An 18723-nucleotide genomic window follows, 5' to 3' on the forward strand; every position below is an offset into this window, starting at 1 on the left:
CTTCACTCAAACTATGTTAAAACGGCTTTTACCTTCATATTTATCAATGTCTCGATAGATTTAAACAAAAAACAACGTTGTACTTTGCAATAAAAGAAAGAGCAAATCAAAAGTTTTAGGAATCCGAGAATAAGCTTATTTTCATGAGTTCTGCACGATTTCGGATTTTATGTATAAAATGAATTAATTCACTCAAACCAAGTTAAAACTGCTTTTTCCTTCATATTTATCAATGTCTAGATCGACTTCAACAAAGAACAACATTGTATTTTGCAGTAGAAGAAAGAGCAAAACTGAAGGATCAGGAATCCGAGAATAAGCTTCTTTTCATACGTTCTGCACGATTTCGGATTTTATGTATAAAATGAATTCCTTCACTCAAACTAAGTTAACACTGCTTTGTCCTTCATATGTACCCATTTCTACATATATTTCAAGCATAAACTTCCTCATACTACCCTGAATGAGAAAGAGCCACACTTGTGATTAAGCCATACGCCCCTTTTGAGGAGTTCTGCATGATTTGGGATTTTATCTATAAAATCAATTCCTTCACTCAAACCAAGTTAAAACTGCTTTTTCATTCATATTTATCAATGTCTAGATCGACTTCAACAAAGAACAACATTGTATTTTGCAGTAGAAGAAAGAGCAAAACTGAAGGATCAGGAATCCCAGAATAAGCTTATTTTCTTATGGGCAAGTGGGAACTGCTTTGTCCTTCATATTTATCAATGTGTAGATGGATTTCAACTTCTTCTACTGCAAAGTCCAATGTTTTTCTTTGTTGAAGTCGATCTAGACATTGAATATGGAAGGACAAAGCAGTTTTAACTTGGTTTGAGCAAAGCAATTCATTTTATAGCTAAATCCGAAATCGTGCAGAACTCATGAAAGCAGGCTTATACTCGGATTCCTGAAACTTTAGATTTGCTCTTTCTTTTACTGCAAAGTCCAATGTTTTTCTTTGTTGAAGTCGATCTAGACATGGTAAATATGAAGGACAAATCAGTTTTAACATAGTTTGAGTGAAGTAATGCATTTTATAAGCAAAATCCCAAATCATAGAGAACTCACGAAAAGCTTTTTCTCGCTTTTCACTGCTTTTTACAAACTTTGGTCGGACGTTCACACCTTCTTGCATCCGAACACCTCCGCTTCCGCTTTTGATGATGTATATTCGGGCATTCGAACCTTTTATTACCCGCTTTTTACAAACCATTGTCGGACTTTCACACCTTCTTGCAGCCGAACACCACCTCTCCCGCTTTTGATGATGTATGGTCCAGTAAAATGGTACACATTTTTCAGCAATTATGGTCGGACATTCACACCTACTCAAAGCTGGACACCTCCGCTCCCGCTTTTGATCATACAATGTCGGGACATCGCTCCTTGTCTTACCAGCTTTTTACAAACTTTAGTCGAACATTCACACCTTCTTGAAGCTGAACACCTCCGCTCCCACTTTTGATGATGTATAGTCGGGCTTTCGAGCCTTTTCTTACCCGGTTTTTACAAATTATGGTTGGACATTCAGACCTTGCAGCCGAACACCTCCGCTGTCTCTTTTGATCATACATTGTCGGGCATTCACACCTTGTCTTACCCGCTTTTTACAAACTATAGTCAGACATTCACACCTTGCAGCTGAACCTCCGCTCCCTGTTTTGATCATGTATGGTCTGGCAATACTACCTTTTCTTCCCCCGTTTGTGAGTAATTATGGCTGGACATTCACACCTACTTGCAGTCGAACAGCTCTGCTCCCGCTTTTGATTATGTTTGGTTGGATATTCGAACCTTTTCTTAACTGCTTTTTACAAACCATGGTCGGACTTTCACACCTTCTTGTAGCCGAACAACTCCGCTCCCGCTATTGATTTTGTACAGTCGGGTATTTTAACCTTTTCTTACCCGCTTTTTGCCAACTATGGTCGGACATTCACACCGTCTTACAGCGGAACACCTCCGCTCCCGCTTTTTATGGTGTATAGTCGGGCATTCGAACCTTTTCTTACCCGCTATTTACAAACTATGGTAGGACATTCAAACTTTCGTGTATCCGAAAACCTCCGCTCTCTCTTTTGATCATACATTGTCGGACATTCGCACCTTTTCTTACCCGCTTTTTACAAACCATGGTCGGACTTTCACACCTTCTCTTAGCTGAACAACTCCGCTCCCTCTTTTGATTGTGTACAGTCGGGTATTTTAACCTTTTCTTACCCGCTTTTTACCAACTATGATCGGACATTCACACCGTCTTACAGCGGAACACCTCCGCTCCCTCTTTTGATGGTGTATGTTCGGGCATTCGAACCTTTTCTTACCCGCTTTTTACAAACCAGGGTCGGACTTTCACACCTTTTAGTAGCCGAACAACTCCGCTCCCGCTATTGATTGTGTACAGTCGGGTATTTTAACCTTTTCTTACCCGCTTTTTACCAACTATGGTCGGACATTCACACCGTCTTACAGCGGAACACCTCCTCTCCCGCTTATGATCATGTACGGTTTGATATTCGAAAATTTACTTTCTTGTTTTAAAGCAATTATTGATGGACATTCAAACCTTCTTTTTGATGGTGTATAGTCGGGCATTCGAACCTTTTCTTCCCGGTTTTTACAAACCATGGTCGGACTTTCACACCTTCTTGTAGCCGAACAACTCCGCTCCTGCTATTGATTGTGTACAGTCGGGTATTTTAACCTTTTCTTACCCGCTTTTTACCAACTATGGTCGGACATTCACACCGTCTTACAGCGGAACACCTCCGCTCCCTCTTTTGATGGTGTATGTTCGGGCATTCGAACCTTTTCTTACCCGCTTTTTACAAACCAGGGTCGGACTTTCACACCTTTTAGTAGCCGAACAACTCCGCTCCCGCTATTGATTGTGTACAGTCGGGTATTTTAACCTTTTCTTACCCGCTTTTTACCAACTATGGTCGGACATTCACACCGTCTTACAGCGGAACACCTCCTCTCCCGCTTATGATCATGTACGGTTTGATATTCGAAAATTTACTTTCTTGTTTTAAAGCAATTATTGATGGACATTCAAACCTTCTTTTTGATGGTGTATAGTCGGGCTTTCGAGCCTTTTCTTCCCGGTTTTTACAAACCATGGTCGGACTTTCACACCTTCTTGTAGCCGAACAACTCCGCTCCTGCTATTGATTGTGTACAGTCGGGTATTTTAACCTTTTCTTACCCGCTTTTTACCAACTATGGTCGGACATTCACACCGTCTTACAGCGGAACACCTCTGCTCCCACTTTTGATGGTGTATAGTCGGGCATTCGAACCTTTTCTTACCCGCTTTTTCCAAACTATGGTCGGCTATTCACAGCTTCCTCTCCACCATACTTGTATGGTTGGATATTCACACCCACTTGCATCCGAAGACCTCTGCCCCAAATTTTTTTGATATTTAGTCGGACATTCGCACCTTACCCGCATTTTAAACATTATGGTCGGAAATTTTCAACCACTCTCATCCGAAGACCTCTCCTCCCGCTTTCTTTAATATTTTTGAACTTTAGTCGGACATTCAAACCTTCTTGCAGCTGAACCACCTCCGCTCCCTGTTTTGATCATATATGGTCTGGCAATACTACCTTTTCTTACCCGTTTGTGAGTAATTATGGCTGGACATTCACACCTACTTGCAGCCGAACACAACCCCTCTCGCTTTTGATGATGTATGGACCGGCATTTTTACCTTTTCTAATACATTTTTCAGCAATTATGGTCGGAGATTCACACCTACTCACAGCCGAACAACTCCGCTCCCGCATTTGATGATGTATAGTCGGGCATTCTCACCCTTTCTCATCAGCTTTTTGCAAATTATGATCTGACATTCACACCTACTTGCAGTCGAACAGCTCTGCTCCCGCTTTTGATTATGTTTGGTTGGATATTCGAACCTTTTCTTAACTTCTTTTTACATATTTTGGTTGGACGTTCACACCTTCTTGTAGCCGAACACTTCCACTCCTGCTTTTGATGATGTATGGTTGGGCATTCACACCTTTTTTTTGCCCATTTTTCAGGAATTATGGGTGGACATTCACACCTTGCAGCTGAACACCTCCTATCCCACTTATGATCATGTGCGGTTTGATTTTCGAAAAGTTTCTTTCATGTTTTCTAGCAATTATTGATGGACATGTAGACCTTCTTGCAGCTGAACACCTCCGCTCCCGCTTTTGATCATACATTGTCAGGCATTCGCACCTTGTCTTACCCACTTTTTACAAACTTTAGTCGAACAGTCACACCTACTTGCAGCCGAACACAACCTCTCTCGCTTTTGATGATGTATGGACCGGCATTCTTACCTTTTCTAACACATTTTTCAGCAATTATGGTCGGAGATTCACACCTACTCACAGCCGAACAACTCCGCTCCCGCATTTGATGGTGTATAGTCGGGCATTCTCACCCTTTCTCATCAGCTTTTTGCTAATTATGATCTGACATTCACACCTACTTGCAGTCGAACAGCTCTGCTCCTGCTTTTGATTATGTTTGGTTGGATATTCGAACCTTTTCTTAACTGCTTTTTACAAACTTTGGTTGGACGTTCACACCTTCTTGTAGCCGAACACATGCACTCCTGCTTTTGATGATGTATGGTTGGGCATTCGCACCTTTTTTTTACCCATTTTTCAGGTATTATGGGTGGACATTCACACCTTCTTGCAGCTGAACACCTCCTCTCCCACTTATGATCATGTGTGGTTTGATTTTCGAAAATTTTCTTTCATGTTTTCTAGCAATTATTGATGGACATTTAGACCTTCTTGCAGCTGAACACCACCTCTCCCGATTTTGATGATGTATGGACCGGCATTTTTACCTTTTTTAACACATTTTTCAGCAATTATGGTTGGAGATTCACACCTACTCACAGCCAAACAACTCCGCTACCGCATTTGATGGTGTATAGTCGGGCATTCTCAGCCTTTCTCATCAGCTTTTTGCAAATTATGATCTGACATTCACACCTACTTCCAGTCGAACAGCTCTGCTCCCGCTTTTGATTATGTTTGGTTAGATATTCGAACCTTTTCTTAACTGCTTTTTACAAACTTTGGTCGGACGTTCACAATATCTTGCAGCCGAACACCTCCGCTTCCGCTTTTGATGGTGTATATTCGGGCATACGAACCTTTTCTTACCCGCTTTTTACAAACCAAGGTCGGACTTTCACACCTTCTCTTAGCTGAACAACTCCGCTCCCTCTTTTGATTGTGTACAGTCGGGTAATTTAACCTTTTCTTACCCGCTTTTTACCATCTATGGTCGGACATTCACACCGTCTTACAGCGGAACACCTCTGCTCCCTCTTTTGATGATGTATGGTTAGGCATTCGCACCTTTTCTTACCCATTTTTTAGTAATTATGGCTAGACATTCACACCTTCTTGCAGCTGAACACCTCCTCTCCCGCTTATGATCATGTGCAGTTTGATATTCGAACATTTTCTTTCATGTTTTCTAGCAATTATTGATGGACATTCAGACCGTCTTGCAGCTGAACACCTCCGCTCCCACTTTTGATGGTGTATAGTCGGGCTTTCGAGCCTTTTCTTCCCCGGTTTTGACAAATTATGGTTGGACATTCAGACCTTCTTGCAGCCGAAAACCTCCACTCCCTCTTTTGATCATACATTGTCGGGCATTCGCACCTTTTCTTACCCGCTTTTTACAAACCATGGTCGGACTTTCACACCTTTTAGTAGCCGAACAACTCCGCTCCCGCTATTGATTGTGTACAGTCGGGTATTTTAACCTTTTCTTACCCGCTTTTTACCAACTATGGTTGGACATTCACACCTTCTTACAGCAGAACACCTCCGCTCCCTGTTTTGATTATGTATGGTTTGACATTCGCACCTTCTCTCACCCGCCTTTTACTATGGTCGGCCATTCACAGCTTCCTCTCCACCATACTTGTATGGTGGGATATTCACACCCACCTGCATCCGAAGACCTCCGCCCCCACTTTTGTTGATATTTAGTCGGTCATTCGCACCTTACCCGCTTTTGGCAAACTATGGCCTTCTTGCAGCCAAACACCTCTGATCTCGCTTTTGATGATGTAAGGTTGGGCATTCAGACCTTTCTTCACCTGCTTTTCACCAAATATAGTCGGACATTCACACCCACTTGCATCCGAAGACCTCCGCCCCAAATTTTGTTGATATTTAGTCGGACATTCGCACCTTACCCGCTTTTGGCAAACTATGGCCTTCTTGCAGCCAAACACCTCTGATCTCGCTTTTGATGATGTAAGGTTGGGCATTCAGACCTTGCTTCACCTGCTTTTCACCAAATATAGTCGGACATTCACACCTTCTTGCAGCCGAAAACTTCGGCTCCACCTTTTAGTGTTCTATCACACCTTTTTTTCACCGCATTTTATACATTATGGTTGGAAATTTTCAACCACTCTCATCCGAAGACCTCTCCTCCCGCTTTTGTTAATATATTTGAACTTTAGTCGGGCATTCAAACCTTCTTGCAGCTGAACCACCTCCGCTCCCTGTTTTGATCATATATGGTCTGGCAATACTACCTTTTCTTACCCGTTTGTGAGTAATTATGGCTGGACATTCACACCTACTTGCAGCCGAACACAACCTCTCTCGCTTTTGATGATGTATGGACCGGCATTCTTACCTTTTCTAACACATTTTTCAGCAATTATGGTCGGAGATTCACACCTACTCACAGCCGAACAACTCCGCTCCCGCATTTGATGGTGTATAGTCGGGCATTCTCACCCTTTCTCATCAGCTTTTTGCAAATTATGATCTGACATTCACACCTACTTGCAGTCGAACAGCTCTGCTCCCGCTTTTGATTATGTTTGGTTAGATATTCGAACCTTTTCTTAACTGCTTTTTACAAACTTTGGTCGGACGTTCACAATATCTTGCAGCCGAACACCTCCGCTTCCGCTTTTGATGGTGTATATTCGGGCATACGAACCTTTTCTTACCCGCTTTTTACAAACCAAGGTCGGACTTTCACACCTTCTCTTAGCTGAACACCACCGCTCCCTCTTTTGATTGTGTACAGTCGGGTAATTTAACCTTTTCTTACCCGCTTTTTACCATCTATGGTCGGACATTCACACCGTCTTACAGCGGAACACCTCCGCTCCCTCTTTTGATGATGTATGGTTAGGCATTCGCACCTTTTCTTACCCATTTTTTAGTAATTATGGCTAGACATTCACACCTTCTTGCAGCTGAACACCTCCTCTCCCGCTTATGATCATGTGCAGTTTGATATTCGAACATTTTCTTTCATGTTTTCTAGCAATTATTGATGGACATTCAGACCGTCTTGCAGCTGAACACCTCCGCTCCCACTTTTGATGGTGTATAGTCGGGCTTTCGAGCCTTTTCTTCCCCGGTTTTTACAAATTATGGTTGGACATTCAGACCTTCTTGCAGCCGAAAACCTCCACTCCCTCTTTTGATCATACATTGTCGGGCATTCGCACCTTTTCTTACCCGCTTTTTACAAACCATGGTCGGACTTTCACACCTTTTAGTAGCCGAACAACTCCGCTCCCGCTATTGATTGTGTACAGTCGGGTATTTTAACCTTTTCTTACCCGCTTTTTACCAACTATGGTTGGACATTCACACCTTCTTACAGCAGAACACCTCCGCTCCCTGTTTTGATTATGTATGGTTTGACATTCGCACCTTCTCTCACCCGCCTTTTACTATGGTCGGCCATTCACAGCTTCCTCTCCACCATACTTGTATGGTGGGATATTCACACCCACCTGCATCCGAAGACCTCCGCCCCCACTTTTGTTGATATTTAGTCGGTCATTCGCACCTTACCCGCTTTTGGCAAACTATGGCCTTCTTGCAGCCAAACACCTCTGATCTCGCTTTTGATGATGTAAGGTTGGGCATTCAGACCTTTCTTCACCTGCTTTTCACCAAATATAGTCGGACATTCACACCCACTTGCATCCGAAGACCTCCGCCCCAAATTTTGTTGATATTTAGTCGGACATTCGCACCTTACCCGCTTTTGGCAAACTATGGCCTTCTTGCAGCCAAACACCTCTGATCTCGCTTTTGATGATGTAAGGTTGGGCATTCAGACCTTGCTTCACCTGCTTTTCACCAAATATAGTCGGACATTCACACCTTCTTGCAGCCGAAAACTTCGGCTCCACCTTTTAGTGTTCTATCACACCTTTTTTTCACCGCATTTTATACATTATGGTTGGAAATTTTCAACCACTCTCATCCGAAGACCTCTCCTCCCGCTTTTGTTAATATATTTGAACTTTAGTCGGGCATTCAAACCTTCTTGAAGCTGAACCACCTCCGCTCCCTGTTTTGATCATATATGGTCTGGATATACTACCTTTTCTTACCCGTTTGTGAGTAATTATGGCTGGACATTCACACCTACTTGCAGCCGAACACAACCTCTCTCGCTTTTGATGATGTATGGACCGGCATTCTTACCTTTTCTAACACATTTTTCAGCAATTATGGTCGGAGATTCACACCTACTCACAGCCGAACAACTCCGCTCCCGCATTTGATGGTGTATAGTCGGGCATTCTCACCCTTTCTCATCAGCTTTTTGCAAATTATGATCTGACATTCACACCTACTTGCAGTCGAACAGCTCTGCTCCCGCTTTTGATTATGTATGGTTGGATATTCAAACCTTTTCTTAACTGCTTTTTACAAACTTTGGTTGGACGTTCACACCTTCTTGTAGCCGAACACATGCACTCCTGCTTTTGATGATGTATGGTTGGGCATTCGCACCTTTTTTTTTACCCATTTTTCAGGTATTATGGGTGGACATTCACACCTTCTTGCAGCTGAACACCACCTCTCCCGATTTTGATTATGTATGGACCGGCATTTTTACCTTTTCTAACACATTTTTCAGCAATTATGGTTGGAGATTCACACCTACTCACAGCCGAACAACTCCGCTTCCGCTTTTGATGGTGTATATTCGGGCATACGAACCTTTTCTTACCCGCTTTTTACAAACCAAGGTCAGACTTTCACACCTTCTCTTAGCTGAACAACTCCGCTCCCTCTTTTGATTGTGTACAGTCGGGTAATTTAACCTTTTCTTACCTGCTTTTTACCATCTATGGTCGGACATTCACACCGTCTTACAGCGGAACACCTCCGCTCCCTCTTTTGATGATGTATGGTTAGGCATTCGCACCTTTTCTTACCCATTTTTTAGTAATTATGGGTAGACATTCACACCTTCTTGCAGCTGAACACCTCCTCTCCCGCTTATGATCATGTGCAGTTTGATATTCGAAAATTTTCTTTCATGTTTTCTAGCAATTATTGATGGACATTCAGACCGTCTTGCAGCTGAACACCTCCGCTCCCACTTTTGATGGTGTATAGTCGGGCTTTCGAGCCTTTTCTTCCCCGGTTTTTACAAATTACGGTTGGACATTCAGACCTTCTTGTAGCCGAAAACCTCCACTCCCTCTTTTGATCATACATTGTCGGGCATTTGCACCTTTTCTTACCCGCTTTTTACAAACCATGGTCGGACTTTCACACATTTTAGTAGCCGAACAACTCCGCTCCCGCTATTGATTGTGTACAGTCGGGTATTTTAACCTTTTCTTACCCGCTTTTTACCAACTATGGTTGGACATTCACACCTTCTTACAGCAGAACACCTCCGCTCCCTGTTTTGATTATGTATGGTTTGACATTCGCACCTTCTCTCACCCGCCTTTTACTATGGTCGGCCATTCACAGCTTCCTCTCCACCATACTTGTATGGTGGGATATTCACACCCACCTGCATCCGAAGACCTCCGCCCCCACTTTTGTTGATATTTAGTCGGTCATTCGCACCTTACCCACTTTTGGCAAACTATGGCCTTCTTGCAGCCAAACACCTCTGATCTCGCTTTTGATGATGTAAGGTTGGGCATTCAGACCTTGCTTCACCTGCTTTTCACCAAATATAGTCGGACATTCACACCCACTTGCATCCGAAGACCTCCGCCCCAAATTTTGTTGATATTTAGTCGGACATTCGCACCTTACCCGCTTTTGGCAAACTATGGCCTTCTTGCAGCCAAACACCTCTGATCTCGCTTTTGATGATGTAAGGTTGGGCATTCAGACCTTGCTTCACCTGCTTTTCACCAAATATAGTCGGACATTCACACCTTCTTGCAGCCGAACACTTCCGCTCCACCTTTTAGTGTTCTATCACACCTTTTTTTCACCGCATTTTATAGATTATGGTTGGAAATTTTCAACCACTCTCATCCGAAGACCTCTCCTCCCGCTTTTGTTAATATATTTGAACTTTAGTCGGACATTCAAACCTTCTTGCAGCTGAACCACCTCCGCTCCCTGTTTTGATCATATATGGTCTGGCAATACTACCTTTTCTTACCCGTTTGTGAGTAATTATGGCTGGACATTCACACCTACTTGCAGCCGAACACAACCTCTCTCGCTTTTGATGATGTATGGACCGGCATTCTTACCTTTTCTAACACATTTTTCAGCAATTATGGTCGGAGATTCACACCTACTCACAGCCGAACAACTCCGCTCCCGCATTTGATGGTGTATAGTCGGGCATTCTCACCCTTTCTCATCAGCTTTTTGCAAATTATGATCTGACATTCACACCTACTTGCAGTCGAACAGCTCTGCTCCCGCTTTGATTATGTATGGTTGGATATTCGAACCTTTTCTTAACTGCTTTTTACAAACTTTGGTTGGACGTTCACACCTTCTTGTAGCCGAACACATGCACTCCTGCTTTTGATGATGTCTGGTTGGGCATTCGCACCTTTTTTTTTACCCATTTTTCAGGTATTATGGGTGGACATTCACACCTTCTTGCAGCTGAACACCTCCTCTCCCACTTATGATCATGTGTGGTTTGATTTTCGAAAATTTTCTTTCATGTTTTCTAGCAATTATTGATGGACATTTAGACCTTCTTGCAGCTGAACACCACCTCTCCCGATTTTGATTATGTATGGACCGGCATTTTTACCTTTTCTAACACATTTTTCAGCAATTATGGTTGGAGATTCACACCTACTCACAGCCGAACAACTCCGCTACCGCATTTAATGGTGTATATTTGGGCATTCTCACCCTTTCTCATCAGCTTTTTGCAAATTATGATCTGACATTCACACCTACTTGCAGTCGAACAGCTCTGCTCCCGCTTTTGATTATGTATGGTTGGATATTCGAACCTTTCCTAAACGGCTTTTTACAAACTTTGGTTGGACGTTCACACCTTCTTGTAGCCGAACACATGCACTCCTGCTTTTGATGATGTATGGTTGGGCATTCGCACCTTTTTTTTACCCATTTTTCAGGTATTATGGGTGGACATTCACACCTTCTTGCAGCTGAACACCTCCTCTCCCACTTATGATCATGTGTGGTTTGATTTTGGAAAATTTTCTTTCATGTTTTCTAGCAATTATTGATGGACATTCAGACCTTCTTGCAGCTGAACACCACCTCTCCCGATTTTGATTATGTATGGACCGGCATTTTTACCTTTTCTAACACATTTTTCAGCAATTATGGTTGGAGATTCACACCTACTCACAGCCGAACAACTCCGCTACCGCATTTGATGGTGTATAGTCGGGCATTCTCACCCTTTCTCATCAGCTTTTTGCAAATTATGATCTGACATTCACACCTACTTCCAGTCGAACAGCTCTGCTCCCGCTTTTGATTATGTTTGGTTAGATATTCGAACCTTTTCTTAACTGCTTTTTATAAACTTTGGTCGGACGTTCACAATATCTTGCAGCCGAACACCTCCGCTTCCGCTTTTGATGGTGTATATTCGGGCATACGAACCTTTTCTTACCCGCTTTTTACAAACCAAGGTCGGACTTTCACACCTTCTTTTAGCTGAACAACTCCGCTCCCTCTTTTGATTGTGTACAGTCGGGTAATTTAACCTTTTCTTACCCGCTTTTTACCATCTATGGTCGGACATTCACACCGTCTTACAGCGGAACACCTCCGCTCCCTCTTTTGATGATGTATGTTTAGGCATTCGCACCTTTTCTTACCCATTTTTCAGTAATTATGGGTAGACATTCACACCTTCTTGCAGCTGAACATGTGCAGTTTGATATTCGAAAATTTTCTTTCATGTTTTCTAGCAATTATTGATGGACATTCAGACCGTCTTGCAGCTGAACACCTCCGCTCCCACTTTTGATGGTGTATAGTCGGGCTTTCGAGCCTTTTCTTCCCCGGTTTTTACAAATTATGGTTGGACATTCAGACCTTCTTGCAGCCGAAAACCTCCACTCCCTCTTTTGATCATACATTGTCGGGCATTCGCACCTTTTCTTACCCGCTTTTTACAAACCATGGTCGGACTTTTAGTAGCCGAACAACTCCGCTCCCGCTATTGATTGTGTACAGTCGGGTATTTTAACCTTTTTTTACCCGCTTTTTACCAACTATGGTTGGACATTCACACCTTCTTACAGCAGAACACCTCCGCTCCCTGTTTTGATTATGTATGGTTTGACATTCGCACCTTCTCTCACCCGCCTTTTACTATGGTCGGCCATTCACAGCTTCCTCTCCACCATACTTGTATGGTGGGATATTCACACCCACTTGCATCCGAAGACCTCCGCCCCCAATTTTGTTGATATTTAGTCGGTCATTCGCACCTTACCCGCTTTTGGCAAACTATGGCCTTCTTGCAGCCAAACACCTCTGATCTCGCTTTTGATGATGTAAGGTTGGGCATTCAGACCTTGCTTCACCTGCTTTTCACCAAATATAGTCGGACATTCACACCTTCTTGCAGCCGAACACTTCCGCTTTTAGTGTTCTATGAGGCATTCACATATTTTTTTTCACCGTATTTTATAGATTATGGTTGGAAATTCTCACCCACTCTCATCCGAAGACCTCTCCTCCCCCTTTTGTTAATATATAGTCGGGCATTCGAACCTTTTCTTACCCGCTTTTTACAAATTATGGTCGAACATTCACACCTTCTTGCAGCCGAACACTTCCGCTTTTAGTGTTCTATGAGGCATTCACATATTTTTTTTCACCGTATTTTATAGATTATGGTTGGAAATTCTCACCCACTCTCATCCGAAGACCTCTCCTCCCGCTTTTGTTAATATATAGTCGGGCATTCGAACCTTTTCTTACCCGCTTTTTACAAATTATGGTCGAACATTCACACCTACTTGCAGCTGAATACTTCCGCTCCACCTTTTAGGTATGTATGGTTGGCATTTGCACCTCTTTTTATACTGATTGCTGAAGATTAAGTTGTTCTTTCTCAAACTACAAATTTTTTTTAATTGTTGAAACTTGATTTGAAGTGGATAAATAAGGAGGACAAACAGTTTTAAGTCAGGCTGATAGAAGGAATTAATTTTATAGCAAAATCTGTATTTCGTCATATGTCGAGAGATGCTTATTGCTGAAGAAGTTCTTTCTCATTCTACAAAGTACAACGTTGTTTATCGTTGAAACTTGATTAGACATGAATAAATATGAAGGACAAAGCAGTCTTAACTTGGTTTGAGTTAATGAATTCGTTTTATAGGAGAATCCGAATTCGTGCATAACTCATAAAATAGAGCTTATTTTCGGATTCCTGAAGAATGAGTCTGGTTCTTTCTCATAATACAAAGTTTGTTGTTTATTGTTGAAACTTCATCAGAAGTGAAGAAATAAATGAATGCCTATCAACAAATGTGGGATCTAAACTCTAGTGCTTCCTCTAAAATAATTTCCTTTCTCAATTTAGAAATGTGTGTGTGTAAGTCACAACACCCGTGACACCAAAACGGCTTTCTTTTCTCTACACTCTGAACTATGAGTACACACACCAAATCAGAAAGGCTTTTTTCTCTCTTTTCTACATTATGGACTGTGGGGACACAAAACCGCTCTCTCTCTCTTTTTTTTTTTATCGTGTGCCAGGGCGTTGTCTCACGTATTAGATTATGCTTAAGATACGAATGGGTTTATCAGTCACATCAGAATCCATACATACTGATCCTCCCGTAATAAAATGGTCGGATCTTATCAAACACACTTTGTTTCTTGTGACAATCAAGTCAGCGAAACAGCGTATACACGTCAAGACACTGAATCAAGTTTGCCACAAGAACTCATAAGTTTGGCAGTATTGCTCTGCCGTCAGCAATCATACATCCATTTTATTTTCGTGAGACATGTGCAGGCACCTGTTCATCTACTGTTCTATCACTATGAATTAGTTTATCTATTATCAATAAGGATACTTCTACAACTACTCTATCAAAGTATGTCCGGACTTCTTACGTTGTCAGTTGCTATATATGAATAAGTGGGTAGCTACTGACAAGCATTAAGCATGTCACACAGCCCAAACATATAACATTTCAGGACATACCACACAGTTAACAACCACAGTGAAGCGTGTCAAAGCCCAAACATGTAACATTCAACAGGACACTTACACAACACATTCAAATCAAACAGTCAGACAACATACAAGAACATATACCCCAGCCGGCATTGCTCCCTAACTATTTTTGTACAGCACACTATGTGTGCGCACACCTTTATTCACAAACTCTTCAACTTATACTCTTTTACCGAAGCTGCTACAGCTCGATTGGCCGAATACCCTTTGATCCTATTTCGGTGAATTTGACATCTGCCTTACATATAACAGATTAGCGGTTTAGCAGTTTTAATTTAGTTTGAGTGAAGGAATTCATTTTATAGCAAAATCCGAAATCGTGAAGAACTCATGAAAGTAAGCTTATTCTCGGATTCCTGAAACTTTAGATTTGCTCTTTCTTTTACTGCAAAGTACAACGTTGTTTTTTTTGTTTAAATCTTTCTAGACATGGTAAATATTAAGGACAAAGCAGTTTTCACATAGTTTGAGTGAAGGAATTCATTTTATAGATAAAATCCCAAGAGTCTGCTGAGAAAAGAGAGTGAATGCGAAGTAGACTTTAACACGGCTATGGGAGCGAGCCGAGTGTGGGCTAACCGGGAGAATTGCTTGAAAGAAACGCGACACCGAATGAGCGATCAGAACAAAGCCTCAATACGGGATTCTCGTGGTGTTTTTGTTGCTGCCTTGTCTATTGCACAGAGTAAAAGACAAGGCAGCCATCGAATAGGGCCCGATTGTTCCTAGTTAGTCAGCCGAGGAGCAAGGGGGGGGGGGGAGCAAGCGTCTCAACCAAGCAAAGCTCACCATGGGGAAGGTGGCTATGCCAACTAGCCTGATGCCCTGCTCCCGCAGTGACGGATAATCGTACTCTGGTTTCTCTTCATAACGTACAAGTCTTTCGCCTTTTACTAAAGATTTCTGTGGAGAGCAGCACTAATGAGTTGTTTCTATTTTTGGCAGGCTTTACCTTTGCGGGTGAAGCCCTTTCTGTCTGTGCAAAAGAAATCTTCTTACTATGCAGAGTGACTTCTCTGAGTAGAGTCGCCTTACTTGTTGCGACTGTGCCGATGTTCGAAGCTGGAGTGCAAAGTTGTTGCTTGAATGGTGCTTGCTGGAGCGTGCGGGAGTGCAAAGTTATACCATTTAAAAGGGCTGAAGAGTGCTCAGTGCAGCGGGTGGGCGACACTCTGGCCACCTTGAAAACGGAGGTTACATCCACTACCAGGGGCAGCCCAAGTTCTGCCGCAAGTGTGGTGAGCATGGGCACCTGGTTGAGGCTTGTACCAAGGTGTTATGTGGGAAGAGCAGAGAAATTGGGCAAACTTTTGGAGAGTGTCCAAATGGCAGGAAATGTAATCTCTGTGGAGAATTAAATCACCTCTTCAGAGATTGCCCTAAATCTTTTGCCAACAAATTAAAGACGGTAAAGCCACAGTCAAGCCAACAAAGAGAAGGACCAAAGGTGGCAGTTGGTGAACAAAGTGAAGAGGTTGACCCAATAAATTCAAACTTCCCGCCAAAAGCTTGGATTGGAAGTGAGGAGCAAAAAGGGGAGGGGCCTGTAGAGGCCTCACCACTCAGTGTTGAAGTCTGTGAGAATTCACAGGCAGAGGGTGGAGCTACGCTAAATGAGGAGGAAGAGCAGACAGGTGAGTCTAGTGAAGATACTCACCTCCCAGAAGGTCAACAGCCGAAGAGGACGGCATCTGAGCCTCTGATTCCCCAGTGGTATCAGAGAAGAGGGGAAGGGTTAGGTCCCTTTCAGACAGTTCTTCAGTGGAAGAACCTAGAGTCTTCCCCTCCGACTCACCAAATGAGGTCTCCTTTTTAACTTCAGCTCTGCAATCAACCCCCAGGGACTCAAAGTTAAATGCAACATTGCGTCAGAGGCCAACACCGAGAGTCCGAAAAGGAAATATAGATCACCCTACTCACTTTTCACCTAAAGAAATGAAGGAAGAGCTAGTTTCCCAAGAAATAACCTGTGTGTAATTTGTTTTGATAACTTAGAAAAACGAAAATGACATACCTACTTTCCTTTATGCTTTTAATGGTTCTCACCTTCTCAACACTAAATGTGAGAAGTGTGAAATCAAAGACAAGAGCCCAGAGTATTTTATCCTTCTTAGACTCCATAAAATCAGATGTGTTTTTAATACAAGAATGTGGACTACCTTTTTTAAAAAACCATAGACAATGGGAGGAAATGTGGCCCCATTTATCGATATGGAGTGGCTCAAATCAAAATAAAAATGATGGTGTGGCCATTCTAATTAAAAATCCGCATGTTCTGGTGAAAGGTAGCACAGTGGTGAGAGACGGACGGGCACTTTTAGCACACTTGAATTTTATGGGGCAAGACTTTAACCTCTTAAATATTTATGGTTTCAATGGAAAAAATGAAAGGTATGACCTTTTAGAAGATATACAGCTTTACATGCTAGGGCAAGTACCTTTAGTTGTAGGAGGGGATTTTAACTGTATCTTGAGCAGGAAAGATAGAAAAAGAGCAGGGGTAGATTTTAAAGTGGATAAGACTTCGATTTTACTTCAGGGCATATGCAGGGATTTTAAGCTTACTGACTGTTTTAAAACCATGCATCCCAGAGAGGAGGGCTTCACCTGGTTTAGTCATGATGGCACCAGAGCCTCTCGCATTGATTATTTCTTTACTAGAGATTGCCCACCCACTGATGTTAGATTAACCCCTGTTTTCTTTTCAGACCACCTTGTGCTCTCCTGCACCCTTTCACCCCCTTCTGGTGTGACGGTAGGAAGTGGTCTGTGGAAACTCAACTGTTCCCTGTTGGAGGATGAAATCATAGTCAGTCAGTACAGGGAATGTTATAAAGAGTGGCAGACCCTTCAAGACCTCTACGAAACACATGCACAATGGTGGGAAATGGTGAAGGAAACGACCCAGACTTTTTTTAAACAGCAAGGTAAACGTAAAAAAAGGAAAGAGAATAGATGTATGATGGGACTACATAAACGCTTACAGCGCTACTTTAAACTAAATCAGTGTGGCATAGACTTTAAAGAAGAAATCAAAGATGTCAAAAAGGAAATGTCAGTTTTAGCAGAAATAAAGAGTAAAGGAATTTTTGTAAGAAGCAGGGAGCAGGAAATTGAGGAAGGTGAAAAAGAAAGAAAGTTATAAATAAAAAGGAGTGTATTCAAAATCTAAAAAGAGAAGATGGGTTTTTAACAAAATCCACACAAGAGATGATTGAAACTGTACATACCTTTTATAGTATCATGTACAAAGAGAAACCAGTGCACTTGGAAACATCGGCAGAAATCTCAAAATTCGTTGACAAAACCGTAAAAGAGAATGCACACTTGACACAGAATTTTACTGCTTTAGAGTTAAAAAAATGCCTAACAGGTTTTAAGAGAAGTCGAGCTCCGGGTTTAGACGGGCTTCCTGCAGAATTCTATCTGACCTATTGGGACCTTTTATCATCAGACATTTTAGATGTTTTTAAAGATTTTGAAAAACTCGACCGACTGCCTAACAGTTTTAGAGTGGGAATAGTGACTCTACTTTATAAAAAAAATGATAAGACTGACCTAAAGAATTGGAGGCCCATCACACTTTTAAACTTTGACTGTAAACTTTTTAGCAAGGTTTTAGCGACACGGATGTCCTCTGTTTTAGAGGAGGTAATTCACCCAGACCAAGCTTGTGCCATCTCAGGGAGACAACTCACCGACAGCCTCGTACTGATTCGAGACATCATTGATTACGCTAGAGACAGAAACACCCGGCTTGTCATCTTAAATTTAGACTTTGAAAAAGCATTTGATCGGGTCTCGCATCAATATCTCTTTCAGGTGTTGCAGCCATCGAAAAGGGCCCGATTGTTCCTACTTGGTGAGCTTTGCTTGGTTGAGACGCTTGCCCCCCCCCCCCCTGCTCCTCGGCTGACCAAGTAGAAACAATCCATTCGATGGCTGCCTTGTCTTTTTCTCTGTGCAAAAGACAAGGCAGCCACAAACACCACGGGAACACCGTATTGAGGCTTTGTTCTGACCACTCATTCGGTGTCGCGTTTCTTTCAAGCAATTCTCCCGGTTAGCCCGCACTCGGCTCGCTCCCAGAGCCGTGTTAAAGTCCACTTCGCATTCACTCTCTTTTCTCAGCAGATTAAAAGAAAGTTTCATCTTGGGCTCCCTGAAACTTCCATCCTGCACCGCTGTTTGCTTTTTCACAAGAGCAGA

The 18723-nt window shown here is 42.5% G+C and overlaps 1 non-coding gene across 1 annotated transcript; it reads left to right on the plus strand.

The window, feature by feature from the left end:
* The first annotated feature begins 15363 nt into the window (after positions 1–15363).
* Positions 15364–15477, plus strand: LOC140285695 (U5 spliceosomal RNA). Its single transcript, XR_011910676.1, has one exon. It is a non-coding gene; the product is annotated as a U5 spliceosomal RNA (small nuclear RNA).
* The last annotated feature ends 3246 nt before the right edge of the window (positions 15478–18723 follow it).

This window comes from Leuresthes tenuis, unplaced genomic scaffold, assembly GCF_036924035.1.
Source record: "Leuresthes tenuis unplaced genomic scaffold, fLeuTen1.0.hap1 SCAF_50, whole genome shotgun sequence".
Taxonomy (NCBI): Eukaryota; Metazoa; Chordata; class Actinopteri; order Atheriniformes; family Atherinopsidae; genus Leuresthes; species Leuresthes tenuis.